Below are 26,744 nucleotides of genomic sequence, written 5' to 3'. Positions count from 1 at the left end.
ATTTTTGTTAGTCAAAGAGGAAAAGAAATTGTCAGGGATGGGTGAGACTAACAATGGATGGTGTCTGGACTTTCGCTTGTACCTAGTAAAAGAGTTGGGTTTTTTGTTAGTTTTAGGAGTTGCTTGTGGGAAATATGGAATAGAAGGAGCTGTCTTACAAAGAAAAGGCATCGTGAATCTGTACATTCAAACAATGCCGTGCAAGGACCTGGGTGTCAAAAAGAGGCAAGAGATTCGAGAGAGAGGCATTTTTTCCTAGACCTGTTCAGAACCAAATCCACAATTCCAGCACATCTGGGAGAGGCTATAGAGACAGCCCCCTTAGCAGGATCCCTCTCAATTCCTGATAGATGCCCACAAGAAAAGAGATGCCCAAAGAAAAGGGGCTGCGGGGGATGGCTGAAGACAGGAAACACCAGCAACAGGAAGCAACACAAGAGAGAGGAGGAAATGAGGGGCCATATGGTGGCTGTTTGTGAGGCCCCCTTTGAGGAGCTCAGAAATAATCTGAGAATGATTTATAGGAGAGGTTATTCAATAATTATAATGAGGGAGGGTCAGAGTCATTGTAGTTTACTTCACTGTGTATTGATACGAGAGGTCATTTTTACCCCCAGCTTTTTAAAAGATGCATGAACATATATATATTCTAGTTCCATATGGAACCTGAGGTACACTGTACTTACCAGCTGATTTCTTTGAAATTGGTTTCCTGGCAATATGTTCTGCTGGCTAAGTAATGCAGCACCACATCTTTTCTCTAAGCTGAGTGAACTGCATCCATTATTTTTTCCAGTCTTCTCCACATGTCCTTTTTCCTGCCCTATGTCACAGTGGGAGCAGTGGATAGAAAGAGAATTTTCATAATCGTAATCCAAAATGAATACAGATTTCCCCTGTGTAAATATTTTATACCTCACCCTACTCTTATATTTTAACAAGATGAAGAAAACCTAGAGGTGTTACTATTTAATAGCTCAGTATAATGTGGGTTATAATAATGTTGACAGTGCTTATAACTTCAATGTAAAATAAAACTTTTTTTTTCCAGAAATTTGCATTAAACTTATTCTCAGGTTTGAAGATGGCCTCTATGCTAAGGTTTATGAATGAGTGGGAAAAAGCAAATTGATACTGACACACAAACAGAAGAGGAAATACATCTTTCCCGTGTGTTTCAAAATATACTTTTGTCCTCCAGGCTCAAGGTGAGTATAATATGACTAATTGTTTTCTGTGTTTGATAACGAAACTCTGAAAATATGTAGAAAAACACTGTAATGTAAAATTGGTAATGTGAAAAGAACAAAAATACTTCTGGATCATGTCATGTACATGTTAGGTAAGTTGTTTCTGATCATTCATGCAAAATAGAATCTCTCCATCTTGGCCCCGTAGACACAGGAGCTGGATAATTTTTTGTTGTGGGAGGCCATCCTATGCATTGTACCATGTTCACCATCATCCCGGACCTCTCACGACTCCCAGCTCAGTCATGAAAATCAAAAATATCTCCTAAAGATGTAAAATGTTCCCTGGGTGGCAAAATCACCCTTGGCGGAGAACCACTGATACAAACTCTACTAGTTTGCAGTCTACAATAGAGAACTGAATTCATTTTCATAAAATATTTTGTTATTCTTTCATTCTGAGCAACCATTTTGAAGTTATCAGTCAATGGAAAACAACAAAAGTGTGCCAAAAAGATAATGTAAAAACATCCTATCTCCTAAAATTATTAAATGACGCCATGCACACTGTCATTTGATGAGGCATACAAAGTATCAGTTATACTGGTGTCATAGTCCTGCCACTCATAGATGACACAGTTGACTAATCTACTTCCTTCTTCAGAAATTTAGCCTAGAAACAGCAAGTATCAGGCCGTTTTTTTGTCCACTCAGTAGGATCTATGTCTCATTAAGCTGGGCAAAAGGCAGGAAGACCACAGAATTATACTATAGGTTTGTTTGGTTTTTTTTAATCTGTTGGTTGTTAATCTGTTTACTGATAAAAGCTGAACTTTGAGCATGCCTTACCACTGACATCTTTTTAATGCAATTAATTTTCAGGTCAGACTTTTAAAAAGCTTTGCCAGTTGCTTACATTTCCATTTCTTATGGAAAAAGTCACAGTTGGAAACTTCTGACTGAATCATAAGTAAATCCGAACTACTTTTCTCTTTTGTCCACTGCATTCTTATCTTTTGTTTTGTGCTTGCAGAAAAACGAAGCTGTACAGACTTCATGCACATAAAGCATTTCTTATGAGGAGTATGAGAGTCTCTGTAGCAAAACCTGTTTTCAAGACCAGACGAACATGCCTCTTATTTTGAATAATATTTGGTACAATAGCGATAATGTCACAGAATTTGATTAGTTCTTACAACTCCTATATTTACACTTCTTGTAGTTGAACTTTGACCCTGTTTTGCTAACTTTCTTGTGATTGAGGGAGCTTACGGCAAGCTGTTGGCAAAGCACAAGCTAACAACAGCACCCTTCCACCCCTACCCCAGGGCGGGATAGGCCTGAGGTTCCTTAGGCACTCCTGACTGCCCAAGAACAAAGGAATCGAGAAAACAAATGGTAGCTGATAGAGATCACAGTCATACAAGACAAGAGTCTCCATCAGTTTACAAATGTCTTAGTAAGTTACAAGACAAAGGCAATCTTATCAATAGCCTAATCTCCAGAAACTTATAGACTCTATTTCCAGGATCCTCATTCATAATGACGTGGGGAACAAAGACAAGAAGGAAATGGCAGGTAAAATAAAAAATTTCCTTATAACCTGCAGCACATTGACAAATCCTTGAGGCAAATACAGAGTAGAACATTTCTCCAGGAATCCCCTACTCTCTTGATGCCTTACTAAAGGGTAAACAACCTTAGCTTGACAATAGCAAGGCCTCCAGTATTTTAGGAGTCTTCTTTAGCACATGAAAGCCCTTTTAGAGGCCTCTGTTTTGCCTTTACCTCCCCCAACTCCATAGTATATAACCAGTCACCCTTCACAACCCAGTGCAGCTCTTCCTGCCCATGGATCCTGCTCCTGTGCTTTAATAAAATCACCTTTTTACACCAAAGATGTCTCAAGAATTCTTTTTTGGCTGTCAATTCTGGACCCCCACCCTATCAATTGTATATGAATGGCCTCAAAAAAAGAAAAGAAAAGAATATTGGACAATTCGATGCTTGGAAATAATTCTGAGACAATATTTCATTCAACAGATATCTTTTAACTTCCTCTACTTATTATGCATTTTTTCTATACCTCCCACACTTTTTAAGGTATATTCCAGACAGGAACATCCAGGTGGTGATAGTTCTAAGAAAATTGATATAAACAGAAAAAAAATTTTTTTAATTTATTTTCTTCTTGTTTTAATGAGGAACAAGAAAAAAAGAAAAAAAGAGAGAAAGCATTCTTCCTCTCTTCATAGGCAGGGCAGATGAGAAAACAGAAAAACAATGAGAAGTAGATACTCTCTACTGTTAGGGAAACAACCAGATAGTGAGACAAATGGAGTTTTCTGTGTTCTGCAAAGTGAAACTTCTTCATTCTCTTGAAAGTTTTCAACTTTTTAATTTGATTTTTTTTGGTGCAGGCAAAGGATTTATAAAAACATATTTCTCTCTCTTTAATTAAAAAAATAAAAAGTATTCAATAGCAACAGTCTGAAGAGGAGGAAAAAAAAGGAAAGAAAACAAGAGAAGCCACAAAGCCCCAGCTGCACTTAGTTCCTGTTCACTCAGTGCAGCTTGTGACGTAGGCTTGTTGTATTTTGAATTCACAGGTTAGAACAGTTCATTCAAAGAGGAAACTGGCTTCAGCATAATCTGCAGAAGAAAATAGCATTCACAGAACTGTTATTTGAAAAGGTGCACAGAAAGCTGTATTTCTTATTTAAATGAACTTCACCTTAGCTTTAAAGGGGAGGGAGGGGCTAGATACATTTTATGATAGGTAACTTCTGATTTTAAATTTGAACAAAGTTGCATAAACAATTATTGGAATCTGAGAGTCAAACACCAAAACCAGAGTAGCTGAGAGTGTGGGGTCTCACTGCTCAAAGGAGGGGTCTGGAAGAAGGGGTCATTGCTTTGCCTTGGCCTTGCTTTGATTTCCCAGAGCTGGGAGATGAGCCTTCTTGTTTACTTCCAACCACACCTCTGGGGTGAGACTTAAGCAGCTCTAGTTGTAACATTGATATTAAACTGAGGTCCCTGAGGCTAATGTTGGGGAGAAAACATTTTTAATCTATCCTTCTGGATTTCTTTGGCTGGTATATTGATATAAGACAAATTAACAGGAGAAAAACAAATTTAATTGCATACAGACAGAAGCCCCACAAGAATATGACACCCAAAGACGATTTGGGTAATTGAGGTTTATAAGCCATCCTGAGTTAAGAAATGAGATAGGGGTCTGGGACTTCAAAGGGGAGGGTAATTCACAGGACAATAAGAAAAGCAGATGTTTGGTAATTAGATGTTTGTCCTGCTAGATAGGTAGGTCATTCAGATAAGACTCCATCTCTGATAATAGCTTTCTTTCTGGGCAAGTCCCCCTATCTAAATTCATTTACGTAGTTAAGGAAGAGGTCAAAAGTTTTTTTGAGTCTGCTGGGGCTTGATTGCCTTCAACTCAAAATAATCCACATGATGCTAAAGTGGCATATTTCGGAGTCCCTTACTTTGCTGTTCCTCAGTCACACCTTTGAAACTTCCCCAAGAAGTTTCACAGTCCATAAATGCAGTTGGTAGATTGCTTCATCTCACTGAACCAGTCTCTTGGTCCTGAGAATAGGTCAGTTCAGTTAAACAGTGTGTCTCATTTCAGGAGGTGGTGATGCAGGTAAGTTTCCAAAATGAGACCTATCATGCAAGGTTGTTTTTTTTTTTTTTTTAAGTTTATTTATTTATTTTAAGAGAGAGGGAGGGAAAAAGCATGAGAGCAGGAGAGAGACAGAGAGAAGGAGAGACAGAGAGAATCCCAAGCAGACTCTACACTGTCAGTGCAGAGCCTCACACAGGGCTTGAACTCACAAACTGAGAGATCACGACCTGAACCAAAATTAAAAGTCAGAGGCTAACCCAGATGAGCCACCCAGGCACCCCAGTCCAGTATTTAATAAGAGGTGTTTCTCTGCAACAAGAGAAACATAGTGGTTAATGATTAGAACAGACTATAATCCTGGTTTCTGAGTTCTGAAGGCAATCAGTTGAGATTTCTAGATGTCTGCCTTGAAGCATCTCAGATGGAATGAAGACAGGCATTGGCAGTCTGACAGATTTTCCTGGTTCACAGTTTGAATGTCTCTGGTGGTCTTTCTGAGTGACCACACAGCAACAATCCATGCATGAGCTATTGTGGTGATTTCTCATGAGTTTGTAACAAGTTGCTCACCCTTAGTTTTGAAGGACTTGATGGGGTGGGGGAAGGCAGCTTTTGTTTAGTGATTCCAAGCCAAAAAGGTGGGAGAAAATTGGGAATGTTAGTTTGGAGAGTTGTAGCCAGATATGAGGAAACAGAAGATTTCAAAATCCAGTCTAAAACCTCAAAGACAATGAACAGCACTAGAATGTAAGACCCAAAAGTGTATATAATAATTTCCACTGAAACATATTTTTTCTCTCAAATCATCCCATTTCTATCAAAGATAGCCAACTTAAGACTAATGTGTTTGCAAATTAAGTCTAGTTTCAAGAATCTTGGCATGATTATTTATATAAGTGCAGCAAGAGTAGTGATTGACCATATAGGCTTTATTAAATCTGCTTTGATGGAATTTTTTATGAGAAACTTTAAATTTTTCTTTTTTATGTTTATTTATTTTTGAGAGAAAGAGAGAGACAGACTGCGAATAGGGGAGGGGCAGAGGGAGAGGGAGACACAGAATCCGAAACAGACTCCAGGCCCCGAGCTGTCAGCACAGAGGCCAACTCGGGGCTTGAACTCTTGAACTGTGAGATCATGACCTGAGCCAAAGTCAGACGATTAACCGACTGAGCCACCCAGGCGCCTCTTTATAAAAAACTTTAGACTGAACTTGTAAAAGACTGTGAAGCTAAGAAGCCATGCCAAGGACCCACCATCAGACCTTGCATTCAATGTCTATAAATTTGGGTGAATTCCTCTCTTCTTAAAGTCTTCCAAATATCTTAAGTTTCCTGAGCCTGTCAGGAAGTGACTTTCCTTACTCAACTGATAAGGCTCCTAAGAACTCTGTAAGCAAGGTACCAAGCCAATTTTTCCCAGAGGCTTTATTGGCTCCATAAAGTCAACCTTACTTCCTTAAAGTTGTCTGGTCATATCTCTGAGGATACAAGTATGTCTCTCAAATATGACATTCCAGTCAATGCCTATGTGATATAACCAGTGTTTCCAATTGTGAGCTTTCACAAGAAGAATTCTTACTGAAGTTATATAAATAACTATATTGCCATGAGAATAAGAATACAAAGTTTTCCAAATTCTGGAGGGATCAGGTAGAGAAAAAAGGTGATTGTTTCACCATTGCTCACAAAGGTATATCTTACCAAACTGTTGATAGCCTAAGAGAAAAGAAAAAATTTCCTTAAATCTGGAAAAATAAAAAAGAACTGGCAATGTTTCAAACAAAAGTCATAAAAATTATAGTCATCCTCGTCAGTTTATTCAGGCCCATGTAATTAACACTTGTTCTGCTTGAATCCAGTTTTCCTCTAGTTCTGGAAATTCTTACCCAGCTCAGTTTCAGTTTCATAATCTTGAAGTTATCAGAAACCTGTACTTGTCAAAAGATGTTTCCTTGAATCTTCTTGAAGGCAAAGTACTTTCGCAGGAAGACTTTTACAAAACACCAATGTAGAGTAATAACTGTAAATGACCAAACCAAAGATTTTAAATAACCCATTCTTTTTTTTTTTTTTTTTTTAGAGAGAGAATGTGTGTGTCATTGGGAGAGAGGGACAAAAGAAATGAGAGAGAGAGAGAGAGAGAGAGAGAGAGAGAGAGGGAGAATCTTAAGCAGGCTCCAGGCTCAGTGCAGAACCTGACGTGGGGTTTATCCCATGATCCTGGGATCATGACCTGAGCTGAAATTAAGAGTCATATGTTCAACTGAGTCACCCAGGCTCCCCTAAATGCCTGCTCCTAAAGATCTGAGGAGTTCATTGTAATGGAATTGACAACAGAATTTGGTTATTTTTATAACACATAACAGTTTAAGGTAATAACTAGAATTGTGACTGATAACACTGTACCAGGACATATCAGAATTTTAGAAATTTCAGACCAAATTTCATATATTTACATTAAAAACATTTATCCACATAATAACCTAAAAAGGTTTGTCATCACTTATTTGACAACACTCCCCATGTAACTTAACATACCAAATAAGCCCAAGTTGTGTAACATATCTCTTTTTATAAGGAGAGAGAACAAATCTTTTAAAATGTTTCAGGGACCATCTGAAAATTCTCAAATTTAGTTTGAAGTCAAAAAAGGCTTATTTAGAATTTGATTTCAGGAAACATGTCAAAAAATAATAAAAGAGGTAGACACTTGGCTAAATAGATTCATAGTTCATTATGAGCTAATACTTAGTTATCCATTTAATGAAAGTGAGAAAAGATTTTAAGGGCAAATGCAAGGAATGACATAGTTATGAGCAAAACCAATAAAAGACCTGATAAAGCACAGAGAATTATTTTGATAAAAGATAGAATTTTTGCTTTCTAGGCAGATTACTTAAAAGGTAAAGACATTTTCACAATCTATTATCAAAAGCAGACCAAAAGCCCAAGAAAATATTATCATCTTTAAAAGAGAGAAAAACAATTCTAATTTTACACCAGCTTACTTTGACATTAAAAAAACTTAAATTTATTCTGACCTTAGTCAGCCTGACTACACTTTAAAATTCCTTTGCAAAGATTTCTTCTCCACAAACCTTCTACAGCTTTCTTTTTCTTCAACAGAAATATATCTCCATTCCTCATAGCTTCTTTAGCTAAAAGTACTACTTTCCTTGCATGGGGAGATTTTTACCTTATTGTTTCTAGTAACTTTAACCAGACATACTAATTAGAATTCATAGCACTCAGAAATCCTAATTTCTAGTGAAAACTAAGAATTAAGCAATTGTGAACCGTCTGTTATGATGAGGAAGCAAAGGCAACCTGATACCCCACAAACATCCTCCCCCCCCACACACCCAAGGTGGGATATATGTGATATTCCACAGACACACTTGACTGCTCAAGAGGAAAGGAAAGAAAACAAATGATTAACTGATAGAGATCACTGTCACGCAGGACAAGAGTCTCCATCAGTTTACAAATGTTTTAGTAAATTACAAGAAAAAGGCAATCTTATCAATAGCCTCATCTCTAGAAACCTATAGACTCCAGTTTCCTGGAGCCCCAACATCACCCTCCCCTCCATAGTGACGTGGGGAACAAAGGCAAGAAGGAAACAGTAGGTAAAATTAAATTTCCTTATAACCTGCAGCCCACTGACCAATCCTTGAGTTAGGCAGAGTATAACCTTTCTCCAGGAACTCCCTACTATCTTAATGTTAATCCCTTACTAGAGGGAAAACAACCTTAGTTTGACAATAGCAAGACCTCCAGTATCTTAAGAGTCTTCTTTAGCATGTGAGAGTCCTTCTGGAAGCCTCCTTTTTGCCTTTGCCTCTTCCAACTCCATAGTATATAATCAGTCACTCCTCACAACCCCACTGCAGCTCTTTCTGCAGGTCCTTTCCCTGTGCTTTAATAAAATCACCTTTTGGGGCATCTGGGTGGCTCAGTAGGTTAAGCAACCCATTCGGTTCAGGTCATGATCTCATAGTTCATTAGTTCGAGCCCCACGTAGGGCTCTATGCTGACAGCTCAGAGCATGGAGCCTGCTTCAGATTCTGTGTCTCCCTCTTTCACTGCCCCTTCCCTGCTCATGCTCTGTCTTTCCCTCTCTCTCAAAAATAAATAAACATTTTTAAAAAGCACAATTTTACACTAAAGATGTCTTAAGAATTCTTTCTTGGCTGTTGGCTTTGGACCCCCACCACCCCAAAACTTCATCACATTATGCCAGCATTCTTTAGATTGGCAGAATTATGAATACATTTCAGAAGTTCTAGAGACATATGCTTTTCACAGTACAAGGTTTTTTTTTTAATGTAGCACAAAAACATGTTTACTAAAATATTCAAATGTTTTATTTCCTCTGTAAAAGGAAGCTCCCAAAATGGATAAATCTATGTTTTGTGATTATTTCAGATTTTATCTTATTTGGAAATGATCTAAATATTTAATGACTATCATATAATTTAACTCAGCAATACTTTAAGGTTTCAAGTTACCAAGAGATTTGGGGAAACTATTTCAAAAATTGACCTAAAAGCTCTTATCACACTTACATCCATTTCATTCATTTGGTCTTAACAATCATACTCAGACTTTTCCTGAAGCTTTCATGAGCCATTAGAGCAGTCAGCCACCATCTTAAATTCTTTTTCTTGCTGATAAATTTTGTAAGAGATAACATGAGCTTATTTGACTAATAACACAGGTAGAATAAAAGTATACTTAATGCTAAAAACTCTAAAGACATATCTGTATTAATGAAACCACCAAATTTAAACTTGCTTCAACACCAATATTTTCCTAAGCAACATGATCCTGAAAAGCATTTAGGTTAGTTTCTATTTCATTTTTTGAGAATTTTTATAAATAATAAATTTATATAAGTGCTTGCTTGTTTAAGCCAATTAAATAGAGCTATTTTAAAAATTAAGTTTGGCAATCCCATCCAGAGGTAGGAAAATATCACACATCTACAACATACATATATAACATACATAAACATAAACATACAGACACACAGAGACCCTATAATTTGTGGAGAAGACCTTTCATTTGTCCAATTTCCAAATACATCTCTCCATTTTTTTTTTTTTTTTCTGATAAGAAACCTCTCCCTAAAAGTTTGCATTTGAAGAAATGGTTCTTGGGTCCTGGAGAAGATAAGGGTAGAAAATCTATATCACACGGGAGAAGTATCCAGAGTACTCCAAGAAGGACTTTGGTTTCTTAAGGACAATACTTACAAGCCAAAGATAAAGAGGAGAGGTTTTTGGTTTGGTAAAAAGGGCAAGTTGACTTTGAATTCCTTCTAGATCCACATTTCTGGTTTTGTAGAGATTTGCAAGGCAAAGACAATTTTTCCAATTCCCCAAAGAACTTGATTCTAGCTGGCATGTCAAGGGAAGGACCCATCTATCCAACTGTGTTATATCCAATTTGATTCTTTCCCTGTGGGCACATAGCTTTATTTTAGCTTAAGGAAAAAGACAAAAAAAAAAAAAAAAAAAAAAAATCCTATTAGGCTCTGAATATCTCAAGTTCAACCAGACCAGTAGCCTCTCATCTTATTTTCTGTATCCACTGATCTCAGAAGTAGTTCATTTACAAAAACTTTTGAGGATCCTCTCTGGGTTTAAGAAATTCTTTAACTATGGCCCTTAGTTCAGCTTTGACCAAGGAGTAAAAGATACCTGAAGAAAAATGCCTATAGCTTCTGGTGGTTTTACTTATTTATTTTTATTTCTTTTAAAGTTTATTTTTCAGAGAGAGAGACGGAGCATGAGCAGGGAAGGGGCAGAGAGAGAGGGAGACACAGAACCCAAAGCAGGCTCCAGGTTCTAAGCTGTCAGCACAAAGCCTGATACAGGGCTTGAACTCACGAACTGTGAGATCATGACCTGAGCTGAAGTTGGAGGCTCAACTGACAGAGCCACCCAGGTGCCCCTGGTGGTTTTATTTTAAAAGGTAATGGTGTAATAGTCTCTTCAGAGTGGAAGAGCAAGTTAAACAAAGGATCATTAAAATGAACATTCAGAGGAAGATAGAGAGGAGCAGTATGAGTTACATCAATCTTACAGTCTTTTGTTTTAGGTACCTCTTATATCTCTAATTTTTTATTAGCAGTTTTACAGAAAATCTTTCAGTGAAGCTATTTTGGAATTTTGAAGACTTTTGGAGGATTCTGCATACCAATTAAAATAGATATTCCAATACGTTCATTTGATTTGGAAGCTTTTTTTTTTAATGTTTGTTTATTTTGAGAGAGAGTATGCACAGGCCAGTGGGGGAGGGGCAGAGAGAGAGAGAGAGAGAGAGAGAGAATCCCAAGCAGACTCTTCCCTGAGACCATAAGATTCCAAACTGATCTGATATCAAGAGTCAAGGACACTTAACTGACTGAGCCACCCAGGCACCTCTTAAGTGCCCTTCTTAAATGATCTTATCTCATTGGAAAGTTTCTCATAATGGTCATCATTGTTCTAGGTTGTAATTCCCCCAAGGGCTGGCAGAAGTTTGATAGGACCTAGCCACAAGAGTTCAGTTCAAATTTTCTATCCAGCTATATCTAGCTGCAAATGGAACACAACCCACATTTCTGTCTGGTCATATTTTGGAGTTCTCAACCTGAGAGTTAACAAGCCAAATTCTCAGAACATTAAACAAGCTTAGTAAGTTTTTGTCATTTTTATCAATATATATGGCTTCCAGGACTACAGTTCTTAGACATAAAATAAGCAGATGGTGTGCTTAACTCAAAATTTTAAGGGGTGAGAAGAATGATTTACATTGGATGTGGACTTTAATTTTTGGTCTAAGTTTAATTTCTGGACTTTCATTTTGTAAAGGGTGTCCCTAAAGCTAGCTATTATATTTCTTTGTATCCACTTTTCAATTTGATCTTTTCATAGGTGCTGAAAATTATTTTTTTCTTTCAAATATAGCCAATTCAAAGGATCCATCTTCTGGCCACTTGATGAGCAGGATCTTATTAACCTTAATAGTGTCTCAAACCAATAAGCCTTTTCATGGTTTAACCAAAGGTGTGAAAGGCATCATCAAAGAAGCATGCAAAGGATGCAGCCTTCATAAGATCCAGAAAGTTCACTCCCAAAGATAGTCTAAGAAAGTAAAAGCTCTTTATTGTTACAGGTGGTAAGAAAGGTGTAATGAAAATGGTATTATTCTCTGGTTTCCCACACAAACATGACACCTCCAGTCACAGACCCACTAATCTGTGACACCAGGCAGATACCCTGGGAATTGGATTTTTCCAGCACTACCAAAGCAAGAAGGTTGAGACAACAAAAGCCCCTAATAGACTGGGGCCCTTGATGACATGTCTCCGAGAGCAGGCACAGTCAGACAAAGAGTGTTCCTTGTAATTCTCTCTCTTGGAACCCCAGTCTATTCGACTGGCCACCAAGATACACACTGGTATGTGCACCTTTCAGCTGGGAGACCAAAAAGAATGTTCTCACTGGTCACCAGACCAAGCTCTAAAGACACAGAACAAGACAAAAAGAAAACCTCGTCCAGTTTTTCTTATATGCACTTTAATATCTTTAGTTAAGGCTTGGTTCTCTTAGTGCCAAACTAATACCTAAGAGGGATGTGCTGCTGAGTTGAGAATTGTGTAGCGTTTCATAGTGTACCTCATTGCACAAAATTTTTTTGAGGTTGGCAAGTGACCAACTGTCAGTCCAACCAACTCTGTGACCAACTTATCCCAGCCTGGGAGTCTTTTGAGTTAGGTGGTGAGTGCTCTATGTACTGAACCCATGCCCACCAACTTTGTGGCTTTGGCTTCCAAGTTGTTCTTTAGCAACAGCCCTTACTTCATGTGCACATTAACCCACAACAAAGTTTGTTTAAGTAGATGCTGGTCTGGTGAGAATCACAACCTCACCAAGTCTGTGAGACTGACTAAACCCCAGGCTTCTAGGACCCATGCTTGCCTCTGTCCTATGGTTTCCCTCCTAAGACAAACCCAACAGGCAGAGACAAAGAAAAACAGCGACCATGCCTGGAAGGAAAAGTATCAATAAAAATCAATAGCTCATAATAATACATCTTTACCAGAGTCACTATATCCAAGAAACAACCTCCACAAACATTTCTGCCAATTTTAAAATTAGAAAAGGGAATAAAAAGGACTCTCGCCACTCTCTCTTCCAGCAGACCCTTGTAGGCAGAGGTCCAGGAGACTGACGTGGTAAAAATTCTTACCTTCTGTCTGCGCTTGTCAGAGGGGCCAGGATCTCCCTGCAGCAGAACCCTGGAGCATGTGGTGTCCAGCCAGCAAAGTATCCTGCCAACTACACTAACTGTTGGAAAAGAAAGCTTTTTTCTCTACCCTTTCTTGGTTCTTTGGCTGATAAATTGATATAAGATGCATTAACAAGAGTAAAACAAATTTTATTACGTATGTATGGGGGGGTGGTTCTATAAGAAGATAAGACCCAGGGACAATTTGGGAAATTGAGGCTTATATGCCATCCTGAGCTAAAGAACGGGATGGAGATCTGAGGCTCCAAAAGGGGGAGAGGTTAACTCCCCAGACAATAACAAGAGTAGATGTTAGGTAACTAGATGTTTGCCCTGCCATATAGGTAGGTCATTCAGATAAAAAGTTCATCTCTGATAATATCTTTTTTTTTCTGGCCCAAGCCCCTATCTAAATTATTTTAAGTAGTTATAGACGAAAAAGGATTTTTTTACTTAAGTTGGCTGGGTCTCGATTGCCTTCAGCCCAAAATAACCCACATGCCAAAGTGGCATGTTTTGGGGTCGCATATTGCGCTACCCCTCACTACCAAGCTCTTTATTGAACCCACCTTCACTAGGCCTTCCCTGGCGTGCTTGTGCCTTTCCTTGTTTAGGGTCCACACAACTCTCCCTGCACTCAAGCTCCTTTGAAGTCTGAGACTTTATATCTCCCACCTAAGATCTAATTTAGTGCTTAAAGGATAATTCATTTATTAAAGGCACTGGTGCCATTTTTAAACTGGAAGCTTACCTTTCAGAGATATGAAAATGATTTCTAGTTGCCATAATTTCACGACGTTGTACCATTGTATGTCAAATACTACTGCTCTGTTCATAATATTTAGACAGTTCCATAGCAACACATAAAATATTACCTCCAGAGGTCTGCATTCCTGCCACCGTGTATCAGGATTGGTGGCATTCCTGAGAAGAGAGCATTACAGAGCATTACATCTGAAATTCTCCCTTTATGGTAGTGATTGCAGGAACCTGGAGCAGAAACGTACCCTAGGATTGTGTACCCAGGACTCACTACAATTTCTAGAAGTGTCCCCTTTGCACTTGTATTTCTTGGACTTTATTTGCAAGGCATCAAGAAATCTTCTTCTTGGGGGCACCTGGGTGGCTCAGTCAGTTAAGCATCTGACTGTTGGTTTTGGCTCAGGTCAGGATGTCACAGTTTCATGGGTTTGGGCCCCGCAGTGGGCTTTGTGCTGACAGTGTGGAGCCTGCTTGGGATTCTCTCTGTCCCCCTCCGCCTACCCCTTTCCCACTTGCACCATGTCTGTCTCTTTCAAAATAAATAAATAAACTTAAAAAAAAAAAAACGGAAATCCTCTTTCAATCCCGAAAAGAGCTGATAAAATTTGATTGCTTCGTAATTGATCTTTTTTTCTCCACAGTAGAAAAAATAGATTGTCATCTTTTTGTTATCTAAAATGTTTTGTATTAAAATATTGCTAGAGATTACAGAGATGCACATATCTTTCTAAAATCTTGTTCTCTTTGCATATGCTTGAAATTAAAAAATAAGTTTCTCATTCTGGCTTGATTCTGAACCCGACAACAAAAACTTGGTTTACTGTACTATTCGTTTGCATTAAAATCGGTTTTCTGCAGTGTCCAGCACAGAGGTTTTATTTTATTTTATATTATTTTATTTTATTTTATTTTATTTTATTTTTTATTTTTATTTTTATTTTTATTTTACTTTATTTTTATTTTGTTTTGTTTTGTTTTGTTTTTAGCAGTTTAAAACAACAAGTATTTATTTTCTCAGAGTTTCCCCAGAAGTAGCTTAGCCCAGTGGTTCTGACTCAGGGTCTCTCATGAGATTGCAGTTGAGCTGTTTGCTGGAGCTGTGGTCATCACTTTTCACATTGGTGGCTTTGTCACATCATGTTCAACAGATTCTTTTTCTCTCTTTTTCTTTTTAAGTGTAAATTCTCTGCGCCACTTGTCCTCAAAGTATCATCAACATTTCTCTGGTTGAAGTTAACAGCATTTTATCTGCCTGGCTTCCTCAGAAAGCAGAGCATTGTTTGAAATAATCCCCCTGTTTTATTGATTAGGGAAAAGTCTCACATCAGTTTCAGTTGTCACTCTGAGGCACAGGGACCATTCAGTCTCTGGCCTTCCATCAGCATTAGTCTATTAGCGACTGTTATTATGACACAACATTCAGTTTTGGTATCTTCTAGCACAGTGGGTCTTAGACGTCAATGTTTACACAAATTACTTGGACATCTTGTTAAGGCTCATATTCTAATTCCCTAGGTCTAGGATGAGCCTGAGATCCTGCATCAAGCACAAAGATTGTAAAGATATGTTAACTACCTCTCTTTTCATTATTAGCAGCTCACCACCTCCAACTCATCTTCTTGTCCATAAACCCTGTAAGTCACTATTTTCTATCTGCATTTCCTTCAAAGTACCTTCATATATGTTTGTTGTTATTGTCTATTTGCATAGCATTACTTACGTCCAGATCATGTCTTCTCACACAGGATTACTATGCGGTATGCTACTTTACCTCTTTTAAAATGCGTCCTGTAACACTTTATAGAATACACAATATTTAAATTTTTTTTAACATTTATTTATTTTTGAGAGACAGAGTGCTAGCAGGGGAGGGGCAGAGAGAGAAGGAGACACAGAATGTAAAGCAGGCTCCAGGCTCTGAGCAAGCATTCAGCACAGATTCCTACGTGGGGCTTGAACCTATGAACTCTGAGATCCTGACTTGAGCCTAAGTAGGACATTTACCCCACTGAGCCACCCAGGCGCCCCCACAATATTTTATATAGTCATCACATTTGATCCTCAAACAACCTTAGTGGTGGGTAAGGCGAACCTTATCCTAGCTCTGCAGATAAGGAAATAGACTCAGAAAAAGTCCATTACTTTCTCAAGGTCATGAAACTAGCAAACGCAGAGCTGAAATCCCAGTTCCCCAAATTTAATTTTACCTTCTTAAGGCTAAATAACAATAGCACCCACAATAAAATCCACTAGAAATTTCAACACGTCTTAAAGCCATGTAGCCATTTAGAACTGAAAGTGGCTTACTTCTCTAGCTACTCCCTTAAATGTGCTTTGGCATTTTTAGCTTTCCATTATATGGGCCAGTAACATGGCCAACAGTAATTTCTGCCAGTCTCAAAGATGTGCCTCTGCTAAAGACGAGCTCTATTTCATGCTCTCCAGTAGTTGGACCACACTAATATTATCTCCAGAGAGTAGTTCACATCACTTGCCAAATCTGGAACGAAGTCCTTCCAAATCCAAGTTTTAATCAAATTCCACCCCTTGTTGGACTTCCCAACAAGTCCTTGTTGCCTTCCCTGGGCCTCAGGAAACCTCTCCTCTCCAGGAGCTCATGCAGTTTCTACTACACAATTTCTGCTATACCTTTGAATGCAGTGTTTGACCTGTCTTATGTATCTGCATATCATCACGTGCCATTCCAATCCCACACTGGCCTTCTCCCAGTAGCCGGCTTTTTCTCACTGAGGACAGTTGATATATGAAAAGCATCTCCTTAGAACATCCTTCCATCTCCTTATATTAAACCATCTAGAAAATTCCTACTCAGTCTTCACTTCTCAGTTCAAATACTGTTTCTGTCAGGAAGCCTCTGCTGATGTTTCCATGTGACTATGGAGAGCCCTCATCTGGGTTCCTGGAGCATTCTGTACACATTATTCCTTCAGAGCAGTAGTCCACTTATATAGCTAATGTCTACACATCTGTATCTTGACTAAAGATTCTTCATCACAGACATAAGCATCTGCTTTTCTTCTGTACTGTGTATGCCACACAGCACAAAATTGGCAATTATTATTTGTTAAATGAATCAGAAAATGACATGTGTATGCCCATAATAATGAGGCATTCTGTGTTCTTTCAAGCTTAAGAAATAAACACAGAGTTAGGAGGTTAGAGGGAAAATATTTGTTCATCAGGGAATCACGTTTTGGGTATCACAGGCCCAGACCTAATGCCTACACCAACTGTGAAGCAAGGTTGGAAAAAGGTCAGTGGCATCCTGTTTAGATATTATTGTGCTTTGAGAAATTATAGCCTCATGCTGAGAGGTAAGGTCTTGTCTTCAACTATTCTCTTCTAGAGTTAGAGCCGCTATCCTTATATCAGAACTATATTAAACGGTTTGCTATTCCATTAGCTCACCAGACTTCCTTAACTATGATTTCTCTAAAGAGACCCCCCGACAATGGACAACTTTGTAGTCATTTTTTCATAGACAACATTAGGATCATTTTTGTAACAACATCTCTGATACCATCAAGAGACAACCTCTCCTATATTTCCGGAGCCCTGCACCCACAATTCTATTCCAGCACTCACCTGTGGGACAGCAACTCCTCATCTATCTCCCTGCCAGACTGCAAACTACATAAAAGCATGAGATTCACCTGTTGTGTGTAATTTTCATAGCTCAGCAAAGTTTAGCACTTTTGGTGGGATAAGTACATACTCATACATTTGAAAGATGGGGGTGGAGAGAAAAAGAGGGGCAAAATGAAAAGAAACAAAGGCACTTTTGTAGCTAGTGTTCTGGATACAAATTAGTTTCTGTTGATGAAAGATTCGGAAGTACAGCAGAGTCAAAGCTATCTTTTTATTTCTGCTTGCCAGCAAGGTTGTGGAAACATGAGGTATTCCTGCAGCCAACTTCTAGCATCTTTCCTATAGCTCCTTGAATGTCAAGAGTCAATGCCTAACTTCTAGCTATGGGAATCCGCTTTCTAGTGTCCTTAATATTGCAAGGCACACACAGGGGTTGCAGTGACAGCTTCTTCATTTTAGCGTTCCAACACCTGCATTACAGCTCAGGGAATTATTCTTAAACTTACCGTTCTGGTAAAGACCTCAGAGATAGCAGCTTCCCAGTGGGGTCAATCTGGGATCAGTCCTGAAGGCCCAGCCTAGAATCTTTTCTCTTATAATTTCCAATATTTGTGTAAGCACATAATTTCCTGTATTAAAACTCATCTTGCTTAAAATACCTACAGCGATAGTTTCTGTTTTCTATAGTTCATCCTGTCAGATAACAATAAGAAGGAATAAGAGAGAGGAGAGAGAGAGAGAAAGACAGGGAGGGGGGAGGGAGAGAGAGAGAGAGAGAGGCCTTTTTTCTGAAAAAGCTCAGTCAGAACTGTCAAAAGAATTTACTGCTTGTTGTAGGCAGCTCCTGATGATAGGCCTCTGACTCCCTTTCTTAGAGCATTGAATAAAAAAGGGCTTACAACTATGAATCCTTCCTCTGTCCCTTTGAGATATATTTGTATCTCCTCAAGGACCTGAAAACCGTTCCTTGAAAAGTGATCATCAGGAAGGAAAGGGCCTCTGTCTCTCAGTCTCTGTGGGAGGACACAATCCTAACTTGCATAACTGTTGCTAACAGACACAGCTGGCTGATCCTTTACCCTGAACAACCCTTCGTAGGTTTTCACTCCCTGGACTCTACTCAAGCCCCTCACTGCTCCTCCTCCCTCTCTCACTCTCCCTTTCAAAAGCCACAGTGCTTCCATGCAAATGTAAATGGGGTTCAGCCCTTTCCCCTACCATCAGTAGTTAATGAATAAAATCTTCTTTAACCACTTTACCTAATGTTTTCTTTATCTTTGAGAAGAGAAGGCCTTACCCTTTTTTTCCTTTTTCTTCTACTCTTGTTAAATCTGCTTGCTAGTCAATTAAATCATAAAAATACAATTTACTTTATCTATAAAAACTTCATAATGGTTTATTTTAAATTATAAAGGTTATGAAATGTCATAACAACTTGCCATGGATGGTTATGAAAGCACGTTTTCTCTATATCTTTTAACAAAGGAAATGTTTTTCAGAATTCCAAATGAATTCTAAAAATTCTCTTTAGAATATTTTCTTCTGAGATTTTACCTAAAGTCCGATGGATTAGGGTAATACCTCAAGTACAACTCACCATTATGAAACAATCCCATGAATGTTAGAAATTTCTAGCGTACTTACAGTTTCAGGCTAAATGCTAATGAACAGCGTTCCTTGAAATTTCACCTGTACAACTATGATTTAGTGTAGGAACTGTGAACTACAAAATAAGCAACATGAATAGGGTCTTTTTTGCCAGTTGGTGGCAGAAAGAAATTCCCATTGGTGGTTTGCATGGGAAATTTCCTGGAGTAGAGACAGACTTAAAGAACTTCTCTTTGTCTGGCCTTTAATTAAACAGAAATATTTTGGAGGAGCTCTAATTCTTTGCAACAAATTTATAATACACAACTTGTTGCTATTCTCATTTCATGTGAACTGTTAGCTTTTGCATTTGCAGGAAATGAGTAATCAGTCAGACATGCAGAGTTCCATTATTTGGCTTCTCTTCTTTTAAGGGGATGAAAACAGTTAGTTTAAGAGGGAGTTAGAGATGCTTAACATCTCAGGCTCCAGTTGTAAATGTGTCTGACCTGAAAGACAGATACTGCTGACAGATGCTGTCCTGGGTGGAGCTTTAAGAATGTTTGAGAAATTCCCCTGTTGACTAAGAATCAATACACTGTAGTCTCAGAGAGTTATCCTCTGGACATCCCCTTTGAACATTTTTTTTTTCTTCAAAGGGGTTTATGCAAGGAACTGTGATTCATCGAATATTCTTTCCTAAAAAGAAAGCACCTCCATGGACAACTTGAAAATTCCCAGTGACAATAATCTTATCACCATTGTTCTCATTTTTCCTAGTCATTTCTAATGAGGAACCCATAAAAAATGAGACTAACCCACGAGCTGAGAATCAATAAGTTTCATTTCATCCCTACCTCATTAACTCCTGGTAGGGCCTACAAAATTTCTCCATTTCTAAAAGAAAATAAATTTTTTATCACTTCTAACTTCATAAGAATAGCACAAAGATGAAAAAAATCTGTACCAAACTATGTGAAGTCTTTGGTAGAGATTAATATTTATGGCTATAATGTTGGGATTATAATAGAAATTATTAGGGATAATAATATTAAGACACTTAATAATTTATAGCTCTTATGGTAGGGGAAAGAAGGCAGACTTTTGGAACTATAAATATTATTTCCAGTGGTACAAAATCTTTCTTGACATAAATATTTCTTTTATTTCTATGAGAACACAAGTTAGTCTTAATAAAACAATAGAGCTGGACAGTAGTAAAGGCAGTAAAAATTGATTTTATTTTTTTAATTTTTTAGCTTATTTTTATTTATTTTGAGAAAGAGAAAGAGAGGGCACGTAGGAGTGGGGGAGGGAGAGAGAGAGAGAGAGAGAGAGAGAGAGAGAGAGAGAGAAAGAGAATCCCAAGCAGGCTTGCACTGTCAGCACAGAGCCCCATGTGGGGCTCAAACCCATGAACCATGAGATCATGATTTGAGCTGAAATCAAGAGTCAGATGCTTAACTGACTAGGTGCCCCCAAATAGATTTTATTCAAGAGTAACACAAAAGAAGAAAAGGGATCTCAATATAGAATTGGGCTCAACTCTGAATATAACATGGGCACTTGGGAATTTATAACCAAGGAGCAGAGTGGGGGTTAGTGGATGAAAAATTACTAAGAGGAGCATAACGGGTAAGAGGGTTGTGGTCAAACTAACCAAGCAAGATTCTTGCCAAAGACAGGGCACAGTGATCAGACATCACCTGGGACTGATGGAGGATGAAGACCTCAGTTAGATACTGAGAATGATCAGATATGGAAGACGGGAGGGTTTTGCTAAACTGATTTAGCAAGGGTCTGGCTAAAATTGGATTTTTCAAGGAAGTGCACAGATGGACCTAGGAGAAGGTTCAGGAGCCTTGACTAAAGTTGGCCAAGTAAAGAATCTTTGCGATTAGAGACTGTATTACTGAGAAATTTTTCTGTACCAAGAAATGTAGCTAAAATGACATTTTGTCCCCACTTTTTAGGAATATTTCACTGAGAATGCTGTCTGTATTTCACACCATTGCTTACTTTTTTTTTCCATTTTCTTTTAATGTTTATTTATTTTTGAGAGAGAAAGAGAGAAACAGAGTGCAAGCAGGGGAAGGGCAGAGAGAGAGGGAGACACTGGATCTGGAGCAGGCTCCAGGCTCTAAGGTGTCAGCACAGAGCCCGACGTGGGGCTCAAACTCATGAACCTCGAGACCATGACCTGAGCTGAAGTCGGATGCTTAACTGACTGAGCCACCCAGGTGCCCTATAATTCCTCTTTTTAAAGTAGTGGCAATTGAAGGAAACGCGAATTTACAAAAAATATGTTAAAAAATATGAGGGCATTGAACATGGGATGAACTGAAGCTAATGCCTTTCTGGATGTTATCCTTATTGAAAACCACACTTTGGGCGTGCCTCAAAATCATGCTGTGACATGGTAGCCGAAACGTGGACATATAGAGGCCGATAGCAGACTGGAGAGGGACGTGTGTCTGAGGATTGCCTGAAGGGCTCAGAGTTACTGGCTTATTGAGTAAGTACATGAGATGAAGTTTAAACCGCCCTCCAGTCAGCATGTAAAATGATTTTAATATATCAAGGTGGCTTCCGAGAGATCTAGCAGTTTGTGGTTGCCAGGCTCTATTTAACTAAGATCACAGAGACTTGCATTAATATCTCACATGCTGATATTCATAATCTCTGTGCACAGTCTTCATGACACAATTACTCACTTATGAAAAGTACATGCTGATGCTTTAGTACAACTGTGTCTTCCGTTTTTCATGTGGTCACTCATAGCACTGCAGCTGCCACCATAGATGGAAAATGTTGACAAATGCTTTGTGCAAGCTCACTTCCATTATCAACTTTCTTAACAAAAATAACTCAGCTTTTTACTAAATATAAACTTTGGCTTAATGGCTGCTGAAAGAGTTTTGTTGCAAGATAAATAAAAAAATAACTGAGTAGTTGTATGTTGATACCCACGGGATGAATAAACAATAAAACACTTTTGCAAAAGCATTCAGACAACCTTCTGCTCATTCTTCAGCAAGAGTGCTCAGCATCTATTTCCTGGCGAGGCTTCCTGTGCAACTAACTTTCTAATTCCTGTATTTCCCAGTGACTTCACTAACATGAGTTGTTTTTTTCTTTTTTGGTTTTTTCTTCCAATTTTGATAAAGGCTAGAGCAGGGCACAAATGGCTGGTGCAAAAAACACTAGCTGGGAAAAAGGCTTCAAATACTTTTCCTGTGGCTATGCAAAACCAGAGGAATGTGGCTATCTCTGGGTACTGTGTAGGTCTCAATATCTCTGAAAAGGTGGAGGAAAATGAGAGATATGTTATCACTCATTGCTTTTCAGATTTAACCATGTGTTGGATATGAACTCTCTTTAACTGCCATATGATTCACAGATTAGTAGATTAAATCATGACAGGTATTGGAAACATAAAATAAAAGGTCACCAAGTCCATTCCATTTTATGTTAATGCAATACAATAAGTATTTTATTAAAAAATGAAAAATCTGGGAGGACAAATGCTAAACATTTTTGAAGGGATAATTGAACATAAACATAAATATGAATTATAAACAAGAGTTATTTAAATAAACCAACAATGAATGTGGAAAAGTATCAGAGAATTAATATTGGCTTGAAATCACAAATGAAGTAATATAAAGGTGGGCAATTGGTGCTCTAATTTTACTTTTTTTAATTTTTTTAATAATATCCTTTATTTTTTAGAGCAGTTTTAGGTTCACAGCACTAGGTACAGAGATTTCCCATATACCCCTTGTCCTCACACATGCATAGCCTCCCCCATTATCATCATCTCCCATCAGAGTGGTGTATTTGTTACAAATGATGAGCCTGCATTGGCACATCAGAATCACCCAAAGTCCATCGTTTACATTAGGATTCACTGTCAGTGTTGTCCATTCTATAGGTTTTGATAAATGTATAAAGACATGTATCTGCCGTTATGAAACATCATACAGAGTAGTTTAATTACCCTAAAAATCCTCTAGGCTTTACCTATTCATCTCTCCCATCCCCCAACATCTGGCAACCACTGATCTTTTTACTATTTCTATAGTTTTGCTTTTCCCAAAATGTCATACAATTGAAATCATATAGTATGTAGCCTTTTCAGATTGGCTTCTTACATATTTTAGTAATATGCACTTGTTTCCTTCACGTCTTTCATCTCTTGATAACTTATTTCTTTTAGCATTGAATAATATTCCATATCTGGATGTAGCACCGTTTAGTTTTACTTTTTTTTTTAATGTTTATTTTGAGAGAGATAGAGCATGCTTGCACAAGCCGGGGCGGGGGGCAGAGAGAAATCCCAAGCAGGCTCCATGCCATCAGCATGGAGCTGGACACAGGGCTCCATCCTATGAACTGTGAGATCATGACCGGAGCCTAAACCAAGAGTCAGATACTCATCTGACTGAGCCACCCGGGCACCCCTAGTCTTACTTTTTAAATATTTTATCTTTTGAAAAAGTACTAAGATATTTCAAATATGTACAAAATATTGAATTACAACAGACATATATCTATCATCTGAATCTAACAAATGTTAATTTTTTTCATATTTATAAGAGACAATTTTAAAAGAAAAAGCATTTGAGTACAAAACATTTATGTTTCTTCACCTTAGATAGAAATATTACACTACAGTTGGTGTGTATCTCCTCTATCAGTTAGCTATTGCCATAAAAAGTGCTGTGTAACAAATGACACAAAAATGAAATAGCTTAAAACTATAATCTTCTATTCTCATGGACCTGAGAGAAAACTGAGGATTCAGTAAATCTAGGCTGGGATCCAATGTGTGTCTCGGCAGATCTCAATACGTTCATTCGTATGTGAGTTAGTCCAGTAGAGCCGAGGAAGTCTGGCTTAGCTGGGGCCTTTTGGCTCTGTTCCATGTGTCTCCCGTTAGGACTAGTGGCTAGCCTAGGCCTGTTCTTTAACTAGCAATGCAGAGACACAGGAAAGTAAGGAGAAATAGACAAGGCTCTTGAGGCCTAGGAACTAGCATACTCACTTCTGCCATATATTTTTGGCCAAGGAAAACACATGGCCAAACCCAAAGTCAAGAAAGGGGAAGTGCAGCCCACATATAATGAGAGGGCACTATAAGTTACAAGTCAAAAAGGGTGCACATATTGAGGGTAAAAAACAGGGTCAAAAATGCAGTCAATCTCAACTCCCATCCATGTTTTTATCCTTTTTCATTTATGTCTATATCCATAAAGAATGAATTAATGATTTGAGCATTTTTTAATTTTTAAAATTTACATTAAGATGATATAGAACACTTTATTTAACCTTGTATTATTTGTCTCTTTTAATCATTTTGTTTGCAATTATTACCTATACTGATCAGTAAATGTAGACAATTTTTTACTACTGAATTTTTTCCATTATGTAAATATATTAAAATTTATTTATATATTCTTCTATTGACAAACATATAAGTTGTTTCTAATTTCCTGTTATTACAATATTAATACAATGGAAGTCTTGCATATGTCCCTTCATTATAAACTATGAGAACTTCTCTAAAATGTATCTAAAATATCTGAGTGTTAGGGTAAACACTTCTTTTACATTCTAGATCAGTGTGTTCAATAAAAATGTACTGTGATCCCCATATATAATTTAAAATTTTCCAGTTCCCATGTCTAAAGTGAAAAGAAACAATATTAATACTATAGTTTATTCAATGCAAACATATTTAATAACATATTCCATTGAATATAAAATATCATCTCAAAGGCACAGTGAAGTCCTAGATATTACTAACTTATTTGTCCAAGTGTTGGTACCAATGTATGAGATTTTCAATTATTGTACATCCTTATCATCAGTTAGTATTACAAATATTTTCAATATTTTTGCCATCTGAAGGCTAAGCATAAAAAGGATATTAGTGGGAAACTGGGGAAATCTGATTTTAAAGTCTGTAGCTTAGCTACAGTACTATGCCAATGTTGATTTCTTAGTTTTACTAACATAAAATGTTAAAGTTAAGGGAAGTGGGTGAAAATTACACATGAACCCTGCACTATCTTTCCAAGTCTTCTGTGATTATATCAAAATAAAAAATCATATCAAAATTATATCAAAATATATCATAATTATATCAAAAAATATATCAAAATAGAAAGTCTTTTAAAATCATCCCTTCATTGAACTTGAATTTTATTTTTTCCTGCAGATCGTCAGGTCTACCACTTAACAAAGCCTTCTAAAGTTTTTGATATGCTAATTGAAAGCATATGTTCAACTACAATAGTAGATGAAAGAGTTTACACATCCCACTAGCAGTTAAGTCCATCTGTAATTAACGATTGGCCAGACTATCTCCTGTCAGTGAGCACTGACACGAGGCAGGCAAGGTGAAAGAGGAAGCTAGCAGCCTCTGGGAACTGAACTTGATACCTCAGTTGTAAGTTCTTCACGTTTTCTATGTCATTTCATTTTTTTGCATTCCTCTAATAACACAGTTTTTTTATCCTGCCCTGTATTAAACATAATTGTGCAATTAGCATGCAATACCTTCTCTACTGGGTAAAACAATTCTGCATTCCTCTCCATAGCATGAACTACACACTAATTAAATGTCTTAAATTGAGTAGATGGTGACAGTAACATCCCAACCCTCAAAGATTTTCTAGAGAAGTTCAAATGACACTCTTCCTTTCCCTTGAACTTATCTTTTACCATATAATATTGTCTTTCCCCTACAGTGTTCCTCAGAAGTCTTCAAAATTGCTTCTAGTAACTAAAGGTTTTGACCAAAAGGAAAAAAAAATTAAATAAAGTAAAAAGCTTCAAACCTGCTCCTGCTGCTGCCCTACTTACAGTTACTTAGAAATCACGAGCCTCCTTTAAGCCAGCTGAAGGCAGCTCTGAGGACAGGAGGAGGGCGTTCTGTGAGGAAGTCGTGGTTTTTTTCTTAAGCTCTCTGGACTTGAATCCCCACATCTGGGCCACTCCCAGACCTGAGCTTCACTTACATAGTGCACATACAGCTGCCTTCCCCTCATATTTTGCAATTCCTCTAGCCAGCCTTTAAGGGGCACTTACAATTCAAATACCGTAGCTTCCACTTAACAAATACTCAATTTGATCTCACTTTAACAATGAAAAGCTAAGCCAATTCCTTTTAAGATGAGCTTTGGAAGTCCAAAAATTGGGGACTGTTCAGAATAAGCATTACATGGAGCTAATACAGCTAAGAAGTAATGAGCTTGCTCTAAAGTATCTTCCCTTTGGGCATCACTGTCACTGATAAAGATAACACAAAGGGTTAAGTGTTTTCACTGTGAAACTACTTAAGAGATCCACTGAAGACAGCCCAGTGAAGACAGCTGGAAAGGGTATCCAGAAAGAGATGGCAGGGGGATTACACATCAATTTTCATTTGATCCATAATTTTATCTATGACTTAGGTTGAATTTTCAAGTTTGAAGCGCTCAGTAGCATTTCCTCATCAGCTAAAAGACACAACCCGCAAGCATTAACTCACACACTAGAATATCTGAATGCAGTCACAGCTCTATTTTCAAGAACTGTATGTGCCCTGGCTTGAACAAACTATTACAGCATTCAGCCACGGTTTGTACTTTTTAGTCTCAACACCGAGTAAAGAAT

At 37.8% G+C, this 26,744-nt stretch overlaps 1 long non-coding RNA gene across 1 annotated transcript in view; it reads right to left on the bottom strand.

The window, feature by feature from the left end:
- The window catches only part of LOC125925509 (uncharacterized), a 35,211-nt gene extending 32,707 nt beyond the window's left edge, over nt 1–2,504 (bottom strand). The window contains exon 1 of the long non-coding RNA XR_007458851.1: nt 687–2,504. This is a non-coding gene — a long non-coding RNA (uncharacterized LOC125925509). The remainder of the gene's footprint in view (nt 1–686) is intronic.
- Nucleotides 2,505–26,744: the final 24,240 nt, after the last annotated feature.

This window comes from Panthera uncia, chromosome F1 (genome assembly GCF_023721935.1).
Source record: "Panthera uncia isolate 11264 chromosome F1, Puncia_PCG_1.0, whole genome shotgun sequence".
Lineage (NCBI taxonomy): Eukaryota > Metazoa > Chordata > Mammalia > Carnivora > Felidae > Panthera > Panthera uncia.
Note: the sequence above shows the minus strand (reverse complement) of the source record. Positions and strands in the feature narration are given on the sequence as shown.